Source organism: Mus caroli, unplaced genomic scaffold (assembly GCF_978045245.1).
Source record: "Mus caroli unplaced genomic scaffold, Mus_caroli_1 scaffold_15, whole genome shotgun sequence".
Classification (NCBI taxonomy): Eukaryota; Metazoa; Chordata; class Mammalia; order Rodentia; family Muridae; genus Mus; species Mus caroli.
The window spans coordinates 99,618,381-99,624,864 of NW_028227270.1; the positions used below are offsets into that span (position 1 = coordinate 99,618,381).

General features: G+C 41.1%; 1 pseudogene; it reads right to left on the reverse strand.

The window, feature by feature from the left end:
- Positions 1 to 4,601: 4,601 nt before the first annotated feature.
- LOC147001065 (uncharacterized) lies at positions 4,602 to 5,330 on the reverse strand (annotated as a pseudogene).
- Positions 5,331 to 6,484: the final 1,154 nt, after the last annotated feature.

Consider the following 6,484-nt stretch of genomic DNA (forward strand, 5'->3'; position numbering starts at 1 on the left):
TATTTTGATTTCATAGTGGAAGAAAATGAGGAGATATTTTTATGCTGTTGGCATGGTGATGGCTTTAATAGTCTGTGTTCAAATGCTGTAGGCATAGAACCAGTCAGTGAAGCAAGCTGTGTAGCTGATGATAAAGAGTTCCTTCAGGTAACCATCCATTGTGAAATTATATGAGGAATGCAGGAAAGGTGTAGCTAAAAATGGATCAAATTATTTCCAAATACAGGGTGGGATTAAGAAGTAAGAAGCGGCTCTGGGTTTTGGTGAGTTACATGGTCGATGTAGCTATGAACAATGCGTGGCAGTTGCACAGAATCTGTAACCCAGGCTCCCCTTTAGCTCTCCCAGGTTTCCGGAAATGTGTGGCATGTTTTTACTTGGGACATGATGCTAATCTGTCTGATTAGGACACATAAAGTACACAGTAACAAGACACACACACAAATTATAAGTGTAATAAATCTACATTACCAAAGCAAATGTAATGGAGAAGGTACGATTATGTCACTGGTATTATTTACATTAAGGATTGTTACAGCAAACAATGCTTTAAAAAAAACATTCTGTGAGTGTTGGATTTGTGTTGCCTTTATGTCTAGTTTTGGGTCAGATATATGAAATGACTTATTTGTTAAATTATTTTATATATTAAAAGAGCAAAACCTACCATTTCCTCACTTTCAGTTTTGTTTTAGAGATTGACATTTTGAAAATGCAGGCAATATCACACTCTATAGAATGACACTGAATCCATAGTCCAGAATAGATACAAAACAGATATACAACTTAGGCGGGAGGATGTGCTAGCAGGATATAGGTATAAGGGAGTAAATATTTCAGCTGGATCACACTGTATGTATATAGTTGAGACAGGGCCAGACATGAAAATTGCTCTGTGTGTGTGTGTGTGTGTGTGTGTGTGTGTGTGTGTGTGTATGTGTGTGTAGCTGTGCCTTTGAATACTGAAGAAAATGTTATGAGTTGGGAGAAGTCAGAGAGAGGAAAGTAATGAAGCAATCTGTGTAACAGTTATCCTGAGAAGAAAGCAAGTATAAGGTGATTGGACATAAAACCCATGTTAAAGTCTCCTAAGATGCATGAGTCTAGATTGAGGTCATCAGTGGTTACTCATCCAGTGAGAGACATTTGGAGCAAGTGAACTATGACTCCATCATGCTGAAGATTTGTAGGGGTAGATTAAACTAAAGGCAAGGAGGATTCAACATCATTTCTGTGGTTATTATTTAATGATTTATATAAAAATAAGCAAACACATCTCATCAGTTCTAAATTTCCTAGTTTTTTTTCCATTGAAAAAACACTAAAATGATTAGTGTGTTTGTACATAGTGTATATGTATGAGCATGTGCACTACAGCATGCATGTGGAGGTCCGAGGACAACTTTGTGGGATCAGTAGTCTCTGTCAAGCTTGTGGGCCTCTGGACTGAGCTCAGGTCACCAGGCTTGGTGGCCAGCTCCGTTTACTGGATGAGCCACCTTGCTACCCCCACCCTGCTTTCATTTAGTAAGTAGTAAAATCATATGCATATGAGAGAACTGTTTTGATCTTGCATGGTTCTTAGATAAGGTGACAGTGTGGCCTAGGCTGGTCTTGCACCCACAGACTCAAGCAATGCTCTTACGTCAGCCTTCTGAGGACAGAGACTATAGGCACCCACCACAGGCACAGCATGGGAACCCACTCTAATCCGGACTTTGTCTACTTTGTCTAAATCTCTCTAGAGTTTAAAAAAAAAAAAACACTTTAGACCCATGAGAAATAATGTAGATCCTTAAAATATAAGTCTCTGGGTTTGAGGGTATGAAATGAAAGTTCCCTGGAAAAGCCACACCTGTGTTGTCTCCCATTCTCTACATCTCCGTGTCCCCAGTTCTTCACTCCCTTTTTGCTTCAGCTGACTCCAGAATCCTTGAACTTCCTCTCAATCCCCAATTGTCAGTCTGCACCCATCACATTGTTAAGGGAGACCATAGCAATGATTTACTGTGTAAAGATGGGTAATTCTTAACCTCAAAGCATGAAGTCCATGTGTGTCTTATAGAAAAATACCCAACTTTATATTATTTTTTTAAACTCACCCTATCTTTACAAAATGCATACAAATACTTATAGTTGTTCAATATTCAATATAATTAAGAACAACTTTTCTATTCAAATTTATTTCAAGATTTGGTATTTTAAGGGAAATCATTAGAGATGAACCAAAAAATTGAGAATAAGAAAGCTGACTGGAAGATCCAGAGACAGAAGATCCAAAAGACACAAATATCTGGTTTTTCGAGAACAACTCTTCCCAAAGCAAACAAGCAACAAGAACAACAACAACAAAATGGTAAGAATCAAGCCCTGACTCAATTAATGATACTCTGTTATGCTTGCAGACAGAAGCCTAGCATAACTGTCCTCTGAGAGGCTCCACCCAGCAGCTGACCAAAACAAATGCAGAGACCTACAGCCAAATATTAGATGGAGCTCAGGGAGTCTTGCGGAAGAGCTGGGGGAAGGACTGAGGGACTTGGAGGGATTAGGGACTCCACAAGATAACCAACAGAGTCAACTAACCTAGATCCTTGGGGGGACCTCCAGAGTCTGAACCATCAACTAAAGAGCATACATGGGCTGGACCTAGGCCCCAAGGCCCCAATACACACATGGAAGCAAATGTGCAGCTTGGTCTTCAAATGGGTCCTCCAACAACTGGAGTGGGAGGTGGGCTGTCCCTGAGTCTGTTGCCTGCCTGTGGATCCTGTTCCCCTAACTGGGCTGCGTTTGTCTGGCATCAGTGTGAGAGTCTGTACCTACTCCACCAGTGACTTGATGTGCCAGGGAGGGTTAGTACCCAGGCTTGGGCGTGGGGCTCTCCCTTCTCAGAGGAGAAGGGGGATGTAGGAGGGGTGAAATAGGGGTGGGCTGGGGCTGGAATCAGATGTTAAAATGAATAAATTAATTAATGGAAAAATTAGAACATAATAGATCACTTGAAATCTTATTTTCCAAAATGGCTCCATTTAGAGGATTGTCAGGTCCCTCCCCCTCCTCTCTCTTATCTACAGTAAAAATTTTAACCATTTAATCATGGAGTAGTCGTGGTGGCAGTTTTTTACTGAACCCCCTCACATCCAAAGATGACAAGTCTACAGAATTAATCCAATTCAGCAACTGTATGTGTTCTTTAAAAAAAAAAAAAAATCAGTGCTGACTGGAGGCTTTTCCACATTTGTCACACTTACAAAGTCTCTCTCTAATGTGGTTTCTCTGTGATTCATAAGGAGTGTCTGGCTACTAACGCTTTAACTACACTGGGAAGGTTTCTCACCAGGGTGGATGTGAAGATGCCAGGAAAGCCCTGCATTCAAAATATTCAGAAATGAGCATAAATTGTACTATAAGAGTTCAGAAAATTAGATAAATGCCAGTATTCCTCAGGAACTTGTGAAACCGGTTCCCATGTGCCAAAAGGAGTCATTCCCCTTATCTCTGGCAGAAGGGGCACAGGGCTCCCTGTGGTGCCTATCAGCATGACAAAGCCCATGCTGGCCTCCAGGCATCCTCAGTATCACAAGCAGCTGTTAACACAAGTCAGAGTCCAGGCTAGAATCCTGCCCTTCTCACCTCCTCCTCTAGCCTAACCCCATGGAGCTCAGGCTTCTCCTCTCCCGCTACTCATACTTCTAAGAATACTTTATCATACTCTCTCAGTGTTTTCTATCTCTGGTTACTCTCCCTTCTCTCATAGATAGCCCTGGCCATGTCCAGTCTGCTAACTGTGTTCAGTTTAGTTCTTTCTCTGCTCTGGACTCCTCCAGATGCCTCTGGCTATTCTCTCTCTCTCTCTCTCTCTCTCTCTCTCTCTCTCTCTCTCTCTCTCACACACACACACACACACACACACACACACACACACCCCTACAGTAAAAATTTTAGCCTTGAATGCCTTTAATCCCAGCACTCGGGAGGCAGAGGCAGGCAGATTTCTGAGTTTGATTGAGGCCAGCCTGGTCTACAAAGTGAGTTCCAGGACAGCCAGGGCTACACAGAGAAACCCTGTGTCGAAAAACAAACAAACAACAAAAAAAAATTTAACCATATCATACAGTAGTCATGTTGGCAGTTTCTTTCTTTCTTTCTTTCTTTTTTTTTAAATACACACCCTTTATTAGAGCTGTGATTTGCAAACATTTTCTCCCTTTCTCTGGCTTGTTTTTTCATTATTATAATGGTAAGTCTGGAAGCATAAAATGTATTGAAATTTGATGAGGTTCAATCTATTAATTTTTTATACTATGGAAAAATCAAGCTTTTTATTGTCATAGCTAACATATGCCCAATCTCTTAACGATTTCCCCCTATATTTTCTTTTATTTTAGCCTGATTCTTTTCTTTCTTTTTTTTTTTTGTATTTTTTATTAGATATTTTCTTTATTTACATTTCAAATGCTATGAAAGTTTCCTATACCCCCCCCCTGCCCTGCTCCCCTACCCACCCAATCCCACTTGGCAGTTTCTTTACTGAACCCCCTCACATCCAAAGACGACAAGTCCACAGACTTAATCTAATTCAGCAACTGTATGTGTTGTCAAAAAAAATCAGTGCTGACTGAAGGCTTTTCCACATTTGTCACACTTACAAAGTCTCTCTCTAATGTGGTTTCTCTGTGATTCATAAGGAGTGTCTGGCTACTAACGCTTTTATTGCACTGACTACACTGGGAAGGTTTCTCACCAGTGTGGCTATGACGATGCCTGGAACGCCTTGCATTCTGAATAAAGGCTTTGCAACACTCATTACACTGGTAGTGCTTCTCTCTGCTATGTATTCGCTGATGCTAGACAAGGTGTGAGCAAAGGCCGAAAGGCTTACCACATGATTTACATCTATATGGCAGGCACTGGAGGCTTTCCCACACTCCTAACTTTGATGCGGTTTCTCTCCAATGTGGCTCCACTGATGTTCATTCAAGCCTGATTTCTGGTTAAAGCCTTCCCACAGTCCTCCTCACAGTCATAATGGCTTCTCCCCAGTGTGGATTCTCTGGTGTTGAATGAGGACTGAGCTCTGAGTGGAGTTCTTCCCACACTCATTGCGCCTGCATCATCTCTCTCCAGCTGGGTGCTGATGCTGCCTTTGCATCCTCTTATGTTTACAAGTTTCTCTGTTCTAGCATCCAGAGGAGCATCTCTTTGGAGTCCAATAGCCCCAAATACTCTGATTCCTTTAAGACTTCTTACTTTACAGATATAGTTTCACCACCTCGAACAATGGCCAGAAAAAAAACAATAAATGGATCCACCTCAGAAAGATGCATCCTTAGAATGCAAAACTTGAAGTTTACATAATGTAAGGATGGGTTAAATAGAGATATCAGAGAAATGTTTACCACATTTCTACAGCTGAATTGGCTGAAGAAAAATCAAGACAAAAAAAGAGAATATATACAAGCAGATATACCCTACAGAATATTCACCCCATGAAAGGCACTATTCTAAGTGGTCCATGCTTGGTAAATCTTCAGATAACTCTTTACCTAAGATACTTAGATTTTTCTATGTCAGAGATGCAAAAGCTTAAGGACAGGAAGGTTGTCTACTTGTCTACTTAGTAGCAGTGTGTAATCCACCCATGTAATGTGGCCTCAGAACCACAGCCTTCAGTAAGCCCTATTGAAAGCCACCAGAATTTAGTTGAATGGACACGTACAATGCTTATCTTGTTCTTGCAATTGGGGGATGCCAAAGGATTCATGTTTGAGCTGTGTCACCTTGGACTGGTTGGCTGCTGACTTCTGCTTGGCCTTCAAAGGCACCACATCTTCTGAGTGCGTGTCAGAATGCCCACACTTCTGATCTAGAGCCTATGGGTTTATAAGAGATCCAGCAGAGCCTGAGTTAATGATTGATGCTAGGGATTATATGCAGCCATATTTTTTTTGAAAAATGAAAAAAAAAACTTTGTAGAAAGATGGTTCAATAGAACCAAAGTCCTATATCCCACCAAGAACAGAAAAGAGAGATCAAAAATGAGCCAACAGGGCGTGGTGATTTTAAATAGGTCAAGTTATTAGCTACATCTCCCTTTAAACAGTGAAATCTAGTGGAGATCAGGTACAGGCCTGAAATATATTACAGAAAGGCTGAGTAAGAACTCAGATTCAAAGCAACCTGGAGAATGTAGTGAGACTTTTGTCTTCAGATAAAACGGGATGCGGATATAGTGCAGCTGACATTCACTTGCTTAGCTTCTACAAGGCTAAGGGTCAGTCCTTGGCACCAGAAAGAACAGGAAGGGGTCGAGAGTTGGGGGAGTCTAATTTCCCTGTCTTTAAGTGCTCATGGCTCATTTCTACCGAAATATGACAGAAGTTATGACACGAAGCTTCTGTATGACAGTAATTTTTAAAAACTTTGTAGCTTTTCCCTCTTGCTTTGTCTCCACTGGAGAAACTAGCTGACATGCCATGAT